At 48.2% G+C, this 16,753-nt stretch overlaps 1 protein-coding gene across 3 annotated transcripts in view; it reads right to left on the bottom strand.

Annotated features, from left to right (window-relative positions):
• C12H16orf46 (chromosome 12 C16orf46 homolog) overlaps positions 1-16,753 on the bottom strand; it is a 132,567-nt gene that overhangs the window by 48,924 nt on the left and 66,890 nt on the right. For all 3 annotated transcript variants that reach the window (XM_078671462.1, XM_078671464.1, XM_078671463.1), the window contains one exon: positions 11,714-11,791. The gene's annotated coding sequence lies outside the window, so the exon portion shown is untranslated. The remainder of the gene's footprint in view (positions 1-11,713; positions 11,792-16,753) is intronic.

The following is a 16,753-nucleotide window of genomic DNA, read 5'->3' as shown; positions in this document are numbered from 1 at the left end:
CCCCTTCATTGGGTTTCTGTCGGGATCCAGCCGAGTCATGATGTGCCCATTTTCACTTCTGGTTCACACGCCAGCTGCCTCCTCTTGTGTGGTCTGTGCCACTCCCCTTCCTCACATTCTACCAGTGGTGTCTCTAGGAGGGATTTGTAGGGGCAGTCCACAACTTTCCATACTAAGGTTGCAGTTTCTACATCATATAATATATGATAGGATAGGTAAATATGCCAATTTGGGAGTAGCCGATTTCTACATGCTTTAAGGGTCAGAGAACATACACTGGACACTTGACAGAAGTGCTGCAGTGTGCAGCACAAAAAAAACAGCAAATACATGGGGGTGGCTATGTAAAAAGGGCATTCTCTCACAAGGTACTTTCTGGAAGACCCCAAAATTACTCTTCTTGACTTTGAAATATCAACTATTTATACATTCAAGTTATACATTTTTGAAGGGAGGCATGCACTGCATTAAGATAAGTACAAGTACAAATCTTGTTTTTAACCACATCTTTTAAGGAAGAATGTATGCAAATAAAACTTGTTTTCTGTGTTTTACTAACTGCCCATTTAGTTCATTTGCAAAAGTGCTTTGGCAATGCACAGACCCTTTTTATTTCTAATTTTGAATTGTGGAGTCTAAATTTGCTCGTAAATGGAGATGGTCTAATTGGTGTCTCATAAAGCATAACCCAGTTGTTTGAACAACAGGTTTTATTGAAAGGTGTGTGACTTTGGACCTCGGTCTGTGATTATGAAATTAGGCACTCTAAGAAACCATTTACTTTTTCTAATACTTTTCATGTAAAGGAGTGAGGGTGCTAAATGTGTTTCCTAATGTAAACAGTTCAAATCTTTGAGGTTGCTCATAAAAGCATCATAATTAAATGAGGCACCGGTCCTGTATTTTTAACCATATTATGTACACATTATAAATTATCACTCTACTAATTTCTCATTTAAATTAGTCCCGTCCTCCGAATAAAAACAAGAACAAGTATTCACCCAAATTCAGGAAGGACCTCAAGATCTGGCTCTTCGAATGATCCTCCACCCAGTCCAACCAGCAGCCCCCCTCCCCCAGCGCCTTGAGATCCTCATGGGTGAGTAGCCACACTTTACAAGTCCCTCATTGCTTGATTGTTATTAAAGCCAGACAGCTTGTATGGAAAGTCTGCACACTTTAAGTATGCTTAGCGGCATTACCTGTTTATTATCAAGTTTTTTCTCTTTTTCTTTTACACTACATAAAGTACGCCAAGTCTACAACAAGTTGGTGATAAGTAGCTTTGAAACGAAGGAAATAGGGCCTCAATATATTCAGAAATATATATATATATATATATATTTTTTTTTTTTAAAGTGCAAAACATTTATTTAGCATTTCCAGGAGTACACAGCGTCTTACCAACAACCCGGAGGCCGGCCGCCATCAATGCATACAGAAATATAAATCGTAGCAGATATGCATGAATGTGACAACAATCCAGGCCCCAGCATAATCAGAGTGGCAAATGCAGCGTCAGTACAGCGAAATCTATGAGTCTTGCATTTTTTCAAGTTATACCTTAAACTAAACATGAACAGTAACATGTGCAATGTCTATCCGAACCCAAGCAGGAGGGGGGGGGAGGGTGGGGGGAAACAGGCATGTCGGGCATAACAAATCCTGAGGGGCACGTGGGCAGCAGAGCTACACAACTACAAGCCAAGTGCGAGGCGGGTCATAGTATCAGAGGTAGTAGGCCGCGCGAGCCTTGGGGGAGGACGTTCTGAGTGAAACGGGGTGACCAGGGAGCACAAAGAGGGGGGGGGGTGGGGGGGGCAGGAGCAACAAGCAGCGCACATATCATGCCAGATACATCAGACCAGGAGTGTCAATGTGAGATCAAGAAACTACAACCGCTTAATATCTCAATAACTCAACCTCAAGTGCTATCACCCTCTAGCGGGTCAGTTACCAAATAGCATTGTAACGGGGCCCAGATGTCAGTAGGCCTAGAAGTGGGCGGCAGTAGCTCGGAATATGTATTTAACTGCTCCTGGCAGTACACCATGTCACTCATCCAGTCCTTAAATTTTGGCGCCCTTCCTCTCCCCCATCTACAGGCCACCCTGCGTTTGGCCAGAAGCATAGCCAGCGCCACATATTTACGGTGAGCCGCCTGGAGAGGCGCAACATACCCCAGAAGTGCCACCAACGGGGATGGATCAACCGTCATGTGTATCATTTTGGATAGTGCCGTAAACACTTGAGACCAGTATAAGTTCACTTCGGCACACCCCCAGGCAAGGTGAAGGAAATCCGCCCCTGGAGCCCCACACCTGTCACACGTATCAGTAGGCCTAAGCTGGAACCTGTGGAGGCGCGCTGGAGTGTAATATAGCCTGTGTAGGAATTTATAATGAAGTATCCTATAACGGCTGTTAGAGGAGATGCGCTCGGTCTGTTGCAGGCAAAAATCCCATTGGGTGTCTGTGAGAGCGAAGGCCAGGTCCTGTTCCCATTTACTCCTAGCGGGCAGATCATCATAGGTGATGTTAGACCTAACAGATTTATACAGTGTGGACACCAGTTTAATAGGGTTATCAAGAAGCAACATGTTTTGCAGGGGAGGAAGTACTGAGGGCTCGCAAGGGAAGTCAGGCGTTATGGCTTGTAACCCGTGTCTGAGTCTGACATAGTAAAACACGTCAAGAGGTGTGGGTTGTATGCTCCCGTAAAACTGATCTCTAGTCCGGAAGACACCGTCCAGATACAGGTCCCCCCATGTATTGACGTTTAGCTTCCCAAGCAGTTTTTGAAAGCCAGCCTCTTGCAGGAGCGGCAGTTTCGGGTGATAGGCTAGCGGCAGCCGTGGGGCATAAAGAAAGTCCAGGTCAAGCATAGCACCAATGGAGTGCCACGCCGTCACCGTGCTGGACACCGTGGAAGGAGTCTTATCCCTACCCTCAACCCGGGAGTAGAGGGCACCTTCAATGGGGATCGGATGGGCCAACCAGTGTTCGGCCGCTAATTGCGGCATATACCTCTGCTGGCGTATCCAGAAGTATGCATAATGTGCCTGAGCAGCTCGGTAATAAAGCTCAAAGTCAGGTATTCCGAAACCCCCCTGGGAGAATGGTCTGACTAGAATATCCCACTTGAGCCTGGGTGTCTTACCGCCCCATACTAGGCGGAGCATTTCCGAACGCAGTAACCGAAAGAAATGGGATCCGGGATGAAACGGAATGTTCATGAAGAGGTACAACAGCTGAGGGAGTATAACCATTTTAATCAATGAGGCACGACCCGCCATGGAGAGGGGGAGTGTGATCCATCTAGATATACTGTCACGCATCTTGTCCATTACAGTGCCATAATTGGCACGTATCAGCTCCTCCCTGCCTCTTTCCACATGTATGCCCAAGTATTTGAAACCTCCCGAACACCATGGAAGAGGGAACTCCAGCGGAAACGGACTTGTCGAGGCAGTAAGGGGGAGATACAGGACTTCTTCCAGTTAATCTGGATGCCAGAAAGGGCACCAAATCGTATGAACTCCCTAAGTATGGGGTGCAGGTTATCGCTAGGGTGGCGAACATAAAGGGTAATGTCGTCCGCATACATAGAGACGAGTAACTGTCTCTGAAAACAACGCAGTGCACTATCCCGATGCCGCTGTCTCAGTTTGGCAGCTAGTGGTTCAGTGGCTATGGCAAAAAGGAGGGGGGACAGGGGGCAGCCCTGCCTCGTCCCTCTGGAGATCGGGAAGGCTGACGACAATTTCCCATTAATGAGGACTCTGGCCTCCGGCCTGGTATACAGTAATCTAATCCAGGAGATAAACACAGGCGGGAATCCCATTCGCTCAAGAACCCTGAACACATAATTCCATTCGAGCGAATCGAACGCCTTGGTGGCGTCCAAAAAAATAGCCGCCATCGGGAGGTCTTCATGAATGGAATCATACACCGAAAAAAAAGTGCGGAGATTGTGTGACGTCGCCCTTCCAGGCACAAATCCGGCCTGATCGGGTAGTATCAGAGTCGGCAGTAGGAGGCTGATGCGCGTTGCAATCAGTTTCGCGAGAATTTTAACGTCACAATTTAGGAGGGACAACGGTCGGTAGGAATCGCAGCTCGAGGCGGGCTTCCCAGGCTTAAGCAGTGACGTAATAAGGGCAATTCTCATGGAGGCCGGTAGATGGCCCACCTCCAGCGCGTCCTCATAGACCTCCCGCAGTACCGGCGCCATGAAGTCAATGAACGTTTTGTAGAACTCAATGGGTATACCATCTAATCCAGTGGCTTTACCCGATTTCATGCCCATGATAGCCTCTCTGACCTCATCCAGCTCAAAGGGGGCGCTCGAGAACTCTCGCTGTGCATCGCTCAACCACCCTAAAGAGACATCAGTCAGATAGTCGTCTAGTGTGAGCCCGCCAGTCCCGTTAGAGGTGTACAGCGTACCGTAATGCTGCACAAATTCATTCAGGATTTGGGTAGTGTCCCTGAGAACCAATCCCTCAGCCGTTTCCAGTTCCAGTATGACCGTCGGCGATCGCATCAGTTTGACCGTCGCCGCCAGGGCTTTTCCAGGTCTCTCGCCCTCCCCATATCGCCTGGCCACCCAGTACTTGTTCCTAAACTTCACCTCACGAGCAGCCTCCTCGGAGAACTCCGTTAATTTCACACGAATGGTTGCAAGGGTTGCACCATCAGGATTAGCCCTAAGGCGGCTCTCAGCACTACGCAGGTCATCTTCTATGGAGCGCAATTCAGCCAGTATACTCTTGAGTACCCCCGAGCCTTTTGAAATACATAAGCCCCGGAGCGTGGCCTTAAAGGCGTCCCATATGGTCTCAACGTCCTGGACAGAGTCCTTATTTCTTTTAAAGAAATCCAGACATTCCTCACGGAGCTCATCCTGGAACACCGAGTCCAGTAGCATAGAGGGTTGCATACGCCACGCCGTCACTGGGGGGCCTAGCTCAGAGCCGGTCAGTGTAATAAGAACAGGGGAGTGGTCGGAATATGTCCTAGGGAGGTGTGACGCGTGTGTAAGCGCCGTGTACAGTTGTGAGGTTAGGAGGAAGTAGTCAAGCCGCGCCCACGACTTGGCCTGTGCCGTAAAGTGTGTACCCTCCTGTCTCGTCCCGCAATGCGAGCGCCAGGCATCAACGAGATTGTTATCGGCAATGGTCGCACTAAGGACTTCTCGCCCATTGGTATAATGGTGTGGGGCAGGGTGCGACCTGTCCAAAGAGGGGCGCAGTGTCACGTTAAAATCTCCTCCCCACATGAGGTGTTGTGGCCCTGTCTCAACTATCGCAGCCCATAAGGATGTGAAGAAGTGCGGGTCATCTGAATTGGGCCCATAACAACATGCGAATGTCACCGACATATGCCCCAGCCTGCCCCATAACAAACAATACCTCCCCTGTGGATCAGCCCTAGAGCCCACCAGCTGAAATGGTGTGGACCTCTTAACTAGAATGGCCGTACCTCTTGCATACGAGGAGTAATTGGCGAATATCGAATGAGAGGCCCACCTATTCCCAAATGCGCATGTTTTGTGTGGCGCAAAGTGTGTTTCCTGGAGGAAAGCAATGTGGATGCTATGGCGATCTAGGTACCTCAAGATGTGCCTCCTCTTCCTATGGTCCCCCAGCCCTCGCACATTCCAAGTGACAACATTCAGGCGTGTATCAGCCATGTAGGAGGGTAAATGAACAGTAGCAACAGCAGAGAGTGGAAACAGCTAAACAATGTTCAGCAAACAACATGCCATTGGCCAATCGGCCCAGGTCAACGACACCCCACAAGATAGCAGAATGGCGCAGCACCGAAACGCCTTTGTCGATCGTGCCACCTCCCAGCCACAAATAACGCACAAACCACCCATCCCAACCCCACATCCCCCAGTTTTGTCTAAGAAGCCCTCCATAGGGCAGACAATAGAGCACAGAACATCGCATGCACATGTTAAAACCAAAAACCCAACAACCATCCCGGCATTTCTCCCACCCCTCCCCCTCCCCAACAGCCTCAACAGCCAGCCGCAGCTGGAAAAAGGGCAAACATTCCTCAATACAGAACCATACAATGCTAATGTCACCAGTTACTCTAACAGATGCCGCATCTCGCCTATTGCAAGGTCGACACCTCCAAGAAGTAACCCACCACCCCCCGCCCACTGAAGCCACCCCAACCAGCCAGCACCCTAGTCCCGCCCCCCACCCACAAACACAGAAAATACTCAAAACTATCCAATAAACATGAAACCAAGTAAAGGTCATTGGGGAACACCCAGTAGAGGTCATCAGAGGTGCACGTACCGCCACCCCCAGCTATCCCACTCCGCACAAGTCCACCCTTGGAGTCGCCATCCAGAGCAGAGAGGGAAGAAGGGGGGTGGGGGCCTGGCATACATTACCACCTGCAGTCCAACACTCGCCCGCGGCACCCCGTAGGCGGCCGCAACCACCACCACGTTGAAGGAGTCCCCGTTAGCCGGGAAGGAAGTGAAGGCAAATCAGTGAAATGCAAGAAGTGTAGCTGCAGAGAGTCAGTTGCGGCCTACTCAACGTCAGAAGCATTCAAGTCCGCAGCGTCCGCAGATCTCCTGGGCCGTTTGGGTAGAGTCTTAAGGTAGTCCTCAACCTGTTGCGGGTTGAGAAAGAAGTGTTGCGTACCCTGGTGTGTAACACGCAGCTTGGCTGGGTACAGGAGAGCATAGTCAATGTTCAAGTCCCGCAGTTTCCGTTTGACGGCAAGAAACTTCCGTCGCTGTTCCTGGACTACCGGGGTAAAGTCTGGATAAATGGAGAAGGGCACGCCATCATATGTTAGGTTCTGGTTCGCTCTGGCGGCTCTGAGTGCCGCATCTCGATCCCGGTAGTTGAGTAGGCGTGCTATGATGGGCCGCGGTGGGGCTCCGGGTTTGGGTTGAGGACCAAGGGAACGATGTGCACGTTCCACAATAAATTGACTCGAGAGCGCGTCCTCCCCCACCGTCGCTGTTAGCAGTTTCTCGATGTAGAGCTCCATTTTCCCGGTGTTGGTCGATTCGGGAATGCCCGTGACGCGGACGTTGTTCCGCCGGCTCCTCGCCTCCAACTCCTCGTTCTTGGCGGCAATCACCCTCAGTACAATGTCCATCCTAGCCAGGCGAGTGTCATGCGCCGCAGTCGCGTCATCAGCAGCCGAGATCCTGCGTTCCGCCTCATTTATACGTTCTTCATGCACGTCCATCTTTTGGGCTATGCCATCCATCCTAGACGTCAGCCGGTCTACCTTGTCGACCACCGTCGCGAAGCCCTGGCGCATCTCTTGCAGTATGGTGGCCATATCCGGGGTCAATGGGGGCGACGTCGAGGCCCCCGCAATCGGGCTTCTAGGTGGCGCCGTGTCCCCCGTGTGCCGCGTCGTCTTCTTCTGCGCCGCGCTGTCAATCTGCAGCTTGGGTTGGCGACTGTCAGGCTTGCCCATGCTGCCAGCAAATTGTGTGAGTAGTGCGACTATGCGCTGTGTGCACCGCCGCCGGAGGTGAGGCGGAAAGAGAGACAGTTCTCGTAACCTATGTGGCACAGCAGTTTGTCACCTGCAGCCAGGGCGCCAGGCAATGCAGGGCGGCACAGTGATTCTCAGCGGGGCTGGTCAGAGCGCTCAGAAGTGCAGGTCAGGATGAGAGAATTCACCAGCGCTCCAGCGCGGGAAGCACATCTAGAGGCGTAGCGCCTAGAGGGGCAGAGGCAGTCACCGCAATAGAGTCGGCCGCTCACCAGGGAACAAGCACAGGCAGTCCCCAAGGCCGTGAAGGAGGCGGGAAAGCAGTCCTTCGCCCGCGCCGACCCCCCGCTGGCGCGTGCAGCCGGTCCACAATGGCGCCAAAATAATGCGCCCAGAAAGTTAATAGCGGAGCGCCAAAGAGCGTGATACTCGCGGGAGGCTTACACCGTCTCCCCTCCCGCGCAGTACTCAGTGTGCTTCACAGGTATCCCACCGCTTTCCGCTCGTCGGCAGTCCCAGCGCCACAGCCGGTCGCGTCGCCCACTCAGTGCCAGAGGCCTACCTGCCTCGTGGGGGTCCCCGGGCTCGCGCACGTCCAAGTGCCGGCTGCAGGCTCCGTCACAGCAAGGTTCGCGCAGCCGGGGGCTCCGCAGCTCGTAACTCCGGGACACAATGGAGTAGTGGATCCAAACTTGCACCGATTGTGGAGAGTGGCCCGCCGCCCCTCCGTGGGGATTTTCGGGCAGGTGTGTGCAGGGGAACAGGAGAAATGCAGGATAGTTACGCCAGGCAGCTGGAGCCTCACGTAGGTGCGGCCATTCAGCAAGTGCGCCTTCTAGCGCCCCAGAAATATATATATTTGCTTTGAAAGTGCACATTTATTAAATAGGGTGATTGATGCAATGGAGGGGAGAGATCCTGGAAGCATGTTGTTACTTTCTTCCCATATGTGATTGTCATTGGGATGTACTCACTGGAACTTTTTGCTGTTGTAGCCCATCATCTAGACCGCAAGACCATAATCATCTGGACAAAGGAAGAACGCTAACATGAGTCACCTGTAGCGTTTAAGAGCACCTGCAATACCCCGCAGGATGGGGCGCGCTCACTGGAACTTTATGCTGTTGTAGTTCATCATTTGAAACGTAAGACCCAGAATCCCCTTGGCAAAGGAGCAGGGGGAGAGCTAACGAGAGTCACCTCAGCGATAATTCATCCCATTATTATTTCAGATTATACCCGTTAGTAGTTTTTGATTAGCCTACACTATTCATGCCCTTGATCCCATGTATTGATAAACTGTTTATATTCTGAATTCTTTGAACCCACCAGGGGGAAGAGGCAGGGTTACCCCCTTCCTCCCTTACTCTTTGCTCTTAGCATTGAACCCCTAGTTGCAAAAATAACAACCAACCCTGAACTCCGAGGGATCTAAATCGTCCCAGATGAACATAAGATCTCGTTCTCTGCGGACGACGTTTTATTGTCCATTGCCTTGACCTGATACTCACTACAGGTAGAAATCAGACACTACGAAACAATATCAGGCTTCCGGGATAACCTTCAAAAAACCTTTCTACTTAATCTGACAACCCCTCTGACAGAGATGGAGCATATTGCTTTGGCCTCCACCTTTCAGTGGGTCAAAAAAGAGATTAATTACTTAGAGATTAATATTACACTCAGAGTAACAGATTTATACAAGGAAAATTACCCTCCCCTGTTAAGGCGATTGAAAGTAGATTTCAACAGTTGGACTCTGATGTACCTCACTTGGATAAGTGGCATAAATGCAATCAAAATTAAGCGCTTCCATGCGTATTATATTTGTTTCAAGGACTTCCAATTGAGGTTTCTGGGGATTTTTTTTCACGGGCTGATCTATGATAACTAGCTTCATCTCGCAGGGACACAGGGCTAGACTATCCCACAACCTGATGTCTCACCTGAAGGAATCTGGATATCTGGCATTGCTAGACTTACTAGCCTATTACAGGGCGACACAACTTCAAGTTATATCCGAATTGTCACTCAGGGCTTGAGATAAGCACTGGCTACAGATGGATAGGGTGATAGTGGGACAAACAATTTGTGATGTCCTATGAAAGCCCAGACAGGAACGTTCAAGCAACGCCTATTTTAGCAATCCCACGGCCACCACTCTTAAAATATGAAACATTGTAAGTAAGTCACATTAACTGATGACTTTCCCCTCTCGGTAAACGCCTATCCACTATAATACAGCCTTTCCCCCAAGACCTACTTCCAGGCTCTTTTGATAGATGGCGGGAAGGAGGCTGTTTAACAGTCTCCGGATTTATCTCATGGGTGGGATATTTTAACTTTCTAAAACTGCTGCTGTAATTTAAATCTACAAGTTTTGGAAATTTTTCATTACGCTCAGCTGCAGCCTTGGGTTTTACAGCCACATGTACGACTCACTGCTACCAGAGAACTGCTCCCCATAGAACGGTTTGCACGATCTGTGAGTGGGCCCCACAATGTATCTCATTTCTTTATGAGCTTCTGAAATCCACTGAGCACAACTCTACTCAACATTATGTATCTTTCTGGGAACATACACTAGTGATCACTAGAGGATAAGCAATGGCGCACACTTTACTGGGATATTTCTAAGCGTAATCACTCCTTGGGATTAAGGGAAGCATACTACAAGCTCCTCTACGATTGGTACCTTTATTCTGAGAAACTTCAAAAAATATTTCCAAATACGTTGTACTTGCAGGAGAGGGTGTGGGATGCTGGGAGACTTTCAGCATATTTGATGGGATTGCCTGACTATTCAGCCCTATTGGAATGAAATACTGTCACAGATAAAAGGTACTATTTTAGGTCTTCAGGATCCATCTTTAAAACACCAGACTCTGGGAGATTGCGCTATTCTATGGCTTTGTTTAGGGGCAGCCAAGAATGCCTTAGCAGCAGCATGAAAGAAACCTGATGCCCTGTCCATGTCCAAATGGTATGCCCGACCCTGGGCGGCCCTTACAATGGAACGTATAGCTGACATCCTGGCCGATTCAAGGAAAAGCTTTGATTAAATATGGGGCCCGTTGAGACAATTTCTGTCAAGAGGACTTCCTCTCTTTATTCATCACCCTGTGTAGGAGTGCTTCACCTCTTCCAGACATAAATCCTCCCACCCATACCTTTAATTTGCCACAGGTTACACTATCTCACAAGAACACCCCCTTAGCTTTCATTGAATCTTCTTTGCCAGTTGTTGTGTTGGTTGAGTTTTATTGTTTGTGTTTTTGTTTTTACATGTTTCTTAGCTGGGTTGCTTTACTTACAAGGGAAGGTACTTTTGTTGGTAAGTTAGCAACACTGTATGATTGATATATTGTTTTAAATGGTGTGTACATTCTTCACAATGTCAGTCAAATCATTTTGACAATTTGGAACTGTTAGTAGCTCATATACGCTGTTGGCTTCAAGTATTAACGACAGTGTAATGATGATTCTTTGTACCTTTTAAAATCTAATAAAGGAAATTTGTCAAATACATCAACTGGGGGAAGAGCTTCTGGGGCAAATTCATCTGAAAGCCGTCAGCCGGAAGAAGCTAGTGCCCAGGGTATGGATGCAACCAATAAGGGGACAACACTAATTGTTAACCTGAAGTTGCTATAGTACATACAGGAGGATCTAACAGTGCTCAAACGGAGGTGAATGCGGGTGCCGATAGATCAAATGAGGAGAAGAAAGGCCCAATGGAAGGCGCAAAATGCAAAGCACATGAGCAGGTCCAGTCAGGTGTAACCTCCACTGTTCCCATCCATTTAACTAGATCAGCTGATGGGACAAGTAATGACAAGCAAAGGACAAGTAAAGTAAGTATTATGATTGAAGCAAAAAATGTAAAACTGAAATCTTAAATCTTAAATCCCTCATTCAGTCTCTCATGGGGCTACATAAAGGTAATAATGTGAATTCAGTGGTCTTTTCTGGATCTGATATAGGCAGTAATGGGTCAATAAATAATGTTGAAAGGGTACAAGAAACTGACCTAAGGACAAATACTTCATACAACTATAATTCAGTACAAGTCAATCAACCCAGTAAGAGGGCCATCATAGTGGACAATAATCATTAATAATCTGTTAGACAATGTGATATGGATTTGTCAACTATACATAAGGAGGCTAGAAAAGCTAACAATTCCAATGCTGGGCCTTGCCAACTAAAGTAAAATAACCCACCGTGAAGACATCTTCCTTCTGAAGCCACACCATACGTCATGGTGATTAGAAATTTCCATTACAGAAACTTCTGAGTCACTAAAAAATAAGATAATGCATTTGTTAACGGACTATGCTACAGACATAAATTATCTACACAGAGAAGTGATTTTAGCAATGTGGGTAGATTGGATTAGGAGTTCAAAAGACTGTGATGGTGACTGTATAATTATCAGTTGCTGTACCCCAGAACACATTCATTCTGTCTTACAATCGGCTTACCTTAATAACCAAACACAGAAGGGTGCCTAATTTGCACCATTATTATTATTTTTTAAATCATACAATAATGGAAGTAGAATCAGCAAGAGACCTGACCCACTAGACTATAGAACGTACCTAGTATGATCTCAGCCGGATTTCACACTTTTCAATTGTTTTGAACCTCTCTGTGAGAAGTTGGCCTGGTATATGATGTCCACTAATTAAAGTGGGCACCTTGCACCAGTCCAAAGAACCCTTATGGTAATTTAAGAGGTCAAAGATAACCTTAGAACGCTATCCAAGTGCTAGATGTGGAGAGCAGCCTTCAGGCTTAGTCTTGAAGGAATGTTAAGCAGCATCTTTTACCAGAATGCAACCTTAATCTATTGGTTAAATGAAAGAAGAACCACACAGTAGTTATAAAAATATGTATTTATTATTATAACACACCTAAATACCTCACAGTATCTGCTCCACGCAGATAAACACAAAGCACACAGTAATGTAGCACAAAAATAAACGTAAGTAGCACTAATACACAGTGGGCTTCAGGGGGAGACCAAACCATATACTAAAATAGTGGTATAAGAACCACGACTTGAGTCAAGACAGTGTCTAGAGGTTGTAGAATCGCTGGGACCCCAAGGAACCACCCAAGGTGAGTAAGTAGGGACCCCACGGAGGACGGGTGCAGTGTGAAAACACGACCGCGTGCTACGGACAATTCAATGGGAGAATCACGGTTGCAGTTTTAGTGTTTAAGGACCCTACCCAGTGGATTATGAAGAAACCATTTAGAACATAGAAGGTTGGAGAGCCACCCCACCCGTGGATACTGAAGTACCAGAGTTACCTATCCCAGGAAAGCCGGATGCATAGGGTCGAAATGGCGTCAGAAACCACTGTCGTACTCAATGGGAGTCTTCAAAAAAATGCCACTGCTGGAAAGAAGAAAAGTGTCCGGTGGAACCCACAGGTGGATTCTTGAAGGAAGGAACCTGAAAGCAGAGGGGACAGAGAGTCTGAGTCACTCAGAAGTGACCAGGGGCTTGGTAGATGAATGCCCACTGATGTCAGTGCTTCAGGTGTGAAGAAGGAGACCGTGACTCTGCAGCCACGGGGACCAGGAGATGTCGAAGACGACCAGGAACCAGATACAAGCTGTCCCATGATGGATGTCAAGTGCTGAGGGGTCGGTGTCCAGCGGGAGCACCAACAAGCATTGGAGCGGCGACCCACGAAGAAGGTCGAGAAAGTTCAGGGTCTGGCCCAGCAAGGACCAGGAGACTCACCATGGCAAGGGGACTCAGGACAGGGCTGGAGCAAGCAGGGGAGCCCAAGAAAATCAGTGTTGTCTCTCAAATGGATCCTCAGTATGGAGGAACAGGAGTCGCGAGTGGACCTCTAGCAGTTTCACAAAGTCACAGCTTGCAGGGCACAGAGTGCGAGGAGGCCAAATTCCTTTGTACGAAATGTGCGCAGAGGTTGGGGCTATCAAAAGCCCAATGCACTTAGTTGGGGAACACCAATAAGCATATGCAGTTGCAAAAGTACGTGGTGCACAGGGGTTCAGGTTATGCGGTCCCCACCAGGGATACTGGTCTCAAACTTGCTGAGAGGGCAGCTCAACCTCAAGGAACGTAGGAACCCACCTCCTGTGTTGCTGGTACCTTCGGAGTCCGCAGGAGCTCAGGATCAGCAGACTGGTCAGTTGTGTTACGGTGCCTGCGAATGCAGGGGAGCGACTCTTTCACCCCAAGGGAGATACTTCGGTTGTCCTTGACGCTCCAAAAGTCCTGCACGGAGCCTGTATGGTGCACAGGCACAGACGATGCTGTGGACGGAGAGGGAGACGAAGTCGAGCCCAGTCAAACTCCAGCGAAGTCCAGATTGTCGAGACGGTTAAAGGTCAGTGGTTTCTTGATCAGAATCTTGTCCACATCGAATCTAGAGTCCTACAGCTAGGCGAGCCCTTTTGTACCCATGGGAGAGGGTTGGACAGATTCAGGGGACCCTCCCAGGGAAGGGTCAGGACAGTGGGGAGGATACTCCCATGTCCTTTGTCCAGTTTTGCACCAGAGCAGGAGCCAATGGCTCCCAGATCTTGTTTGAACTGGACTATGCACAGGGACACCAAGTGTGCCCCAGTTCCAGACTTTCAGGCACTTTGAAAGTGCACCTACCCAGCCCCAATACACTAAATCCTGTCTGGGAGGTGGTAACATCTCCCTGTGACAGGATGCCTATTGTCCTGCCTTCCCCTGTTCAAGATTAGTTCAGCAGCCGAAGGGCAGAAATGTGTCACTGGTCTGCAGCAATCATTTTGTGCTGCCCGGGTTGAGAAGGCTGGTACTGGAAAGACCAGTGACCCCATGGAGCTCGCTTCAGAAGGGTGGAATCATACCTCCCACACCGGTTACCAGTGTGGAGGTATGAATCCAAGGTGCTTGATACCAAACACGATACGTTTTGTTGCAGCCGTTTTCGAGATAGCATTTTACCCGAGCATATAATGCACCTCTACCTATATGTCTGGCTGCGTCACTGACACCCGGGGGAATGGTCTCCGAAGGCTGCAGAGGGGCTCTGCTTATGCAGGGGCACCCTCTCACATAAAACTCAGTACCCTACCTTCAGGATTGTCAAGGCCTGCTATAGGGGTGACATACGTTTCAAGTGTTGTGACCTATAAATATAGTAAACCTATATCTAAAGTAAGTGGGGCATGCACCATCTTACACAGGCTGCAATGGCAGGCCTGTAGTTTCATTTTACAGGGCCTCTCATGGGTGGCATAATACATGCTTCAGCCCATGCGAGGCCTCTGGGGTACCTATGCCCTGGGTACATGTGTACCTTATACTAGGGACTGACAAGGGTACCCCAGTATCCAATCTGGAGTGTACCTAAGTACATGACATAACATTTTAGGGAGAAAGCAGATAGACTGGGGTCCTGATTAGCAGGATGCCAGTCAGACTAGTCAACAAGCATTTACAATGCAATGGTCTAGTCTTTGTTAACGTTAGAGCTATTGGTATTGCTCATGACATTATTTTTGTTTGTTTTTGTTTTTAAAATATATAAATAAATAGCATCGTCATTTACAATGCCAATAGCTTAATCTCTCGCAAATGCGAGACCTATTGCATTTGCACCCACACACAGAGCCACACACACACAGAGCCACCCACACAGAGCCACCCCCACCCACACAGAGCCACCCACACACACAGAGCCACTCACACACACACAAAGAGCCACCCACACAGAGCCACACACCCATACCAGGGCCTTTGCAAGTTCACACATCTCAATAGTTCTTTTCACCCCATCCTTACCTGCCATGCTCCACCCAGCTTTCAGAGTAGTGTCCGCGTGCGCTAATAAGTGACTTCAGGACCAGGGCGTGCCAAGTGCGGATAGAATTATGGAAAACAATTTGCCAAGGCGCGTGCTTAATGTACTAAGGCATGGAATGTTAGCACATTGGAGTGAGATACACAGGCGGGGAATCAGCAGGCGCGAGAGAGTTGTAAAGTAGTCCCACCTGCAGTTCAATGTAAGCGTTCAAGGAGAGGCGGAAGGATATACCCAAATAGCCAACAATATTAGGTGAGAGGTCTGTACCGCTGAAGCTGATTGGGTAAATCTCTAGCCAATGACTGAAAAAGATTGGTTGTAAAAAAGCCAATCGCTGAAAGGGGTGGACCTGATGTATGTATATTGTTAACAAAAGGCCACTTGACAACTGTGCTGTCAAAACCCAGATGGATAAAAGTCCTAAAAACAGAAGGAACCTGCCCAGAGTTTCCCCAGGCGTCTCTGCGTCCAGTGAACCCCAGCAGCATGGCAGAACTCAGACAGGAGGCATCTTCGAAATACATGAGGTGGGGTGACTGTATTGGTCCCTCAAGATTTATTTACCCACAATGCACCCAGGGAAGCACCAATGTTTACAATACAGCACCTTCAGGAGTTCAAGAGTTACTCAAACTTAATGAGGAGAACAGATGGCGTGTCTGAATCCATGTGGCAGATACAGGGGCAGTTAGAGGGAACTTTGAGGAATAGATGGGGCAGACATATAAATGATGTTGTTGAAGTTTACAGCAGAGGAAAGAAGGAACGGAGAAAGAATGAAAGAAGGTAGAAAATAGATGGAAGGAAAGAGCTGAGGGCAGACTACAGGGAGAGAACGTGACAGGAAGAAAGAAAAGAGATAGGAAGTAGTGAACGAGAAAGTGAAAGAAAAAGAAGGGAGAAAATAAATATTTTAAAAGGAAACAATGGAGCTGAGGCAGGTGCAAGGGGAAATGGAGAGAAAGGAAGGGGAGAACGAAGGAAAAATGGAAAGACCGGATAATGGTGGAAAAGACAACAGAAATGATTAAAGAGGAAAGGAAAAGAACAAAGTTGGAAGGAAATGGAGAGAATAAAAAGAATGGTGTAAATGGAGACGACAATAAAGAAGGGAACTTAGGAGAAGGAAGAAAAGGGCAAAGAAAAAATAAATAAACTGTAAGAAAGTGGAAGGACAAGAGATGAAATGACGGAGAAGAGAGGAAGTGAAGAGAAAACAAACAAGATGGGTTACACCGAAGAAGATATAATGAGGAGGGGATGAACAGTGAAGAATAAGAGTGAGAAAGTAAAAATCGAGCGAGATAAGGATGAAGAGCAACAAGGACAGGAACCACGGGTGCGGACAGAAAAAAAAAGAAATCGAGGGGAAAAAAGTGAGAATGAAAAATAAACACTTGAAAGATAGATTGAAGAGGGGTGGGTCATGTTTTT

This window comes from Lissotriton helveticus, chromosome 12, assembly GCF_964261635.1.
Source record: "Lissotriton helveticus chromosome 12, aLisHel1.1, whole genome shotgun sequence".
In the NCBI taxonomy this organism is placed as follows: Eukaryota; Metazoa; Chordata; class Amphibia; order Caudata; family Salamandridae; genus Lissotriton; species Lissotriton helveticus.
This window is presented reverse-complemented; position numbering and strand designations above follow the sequence as displayed.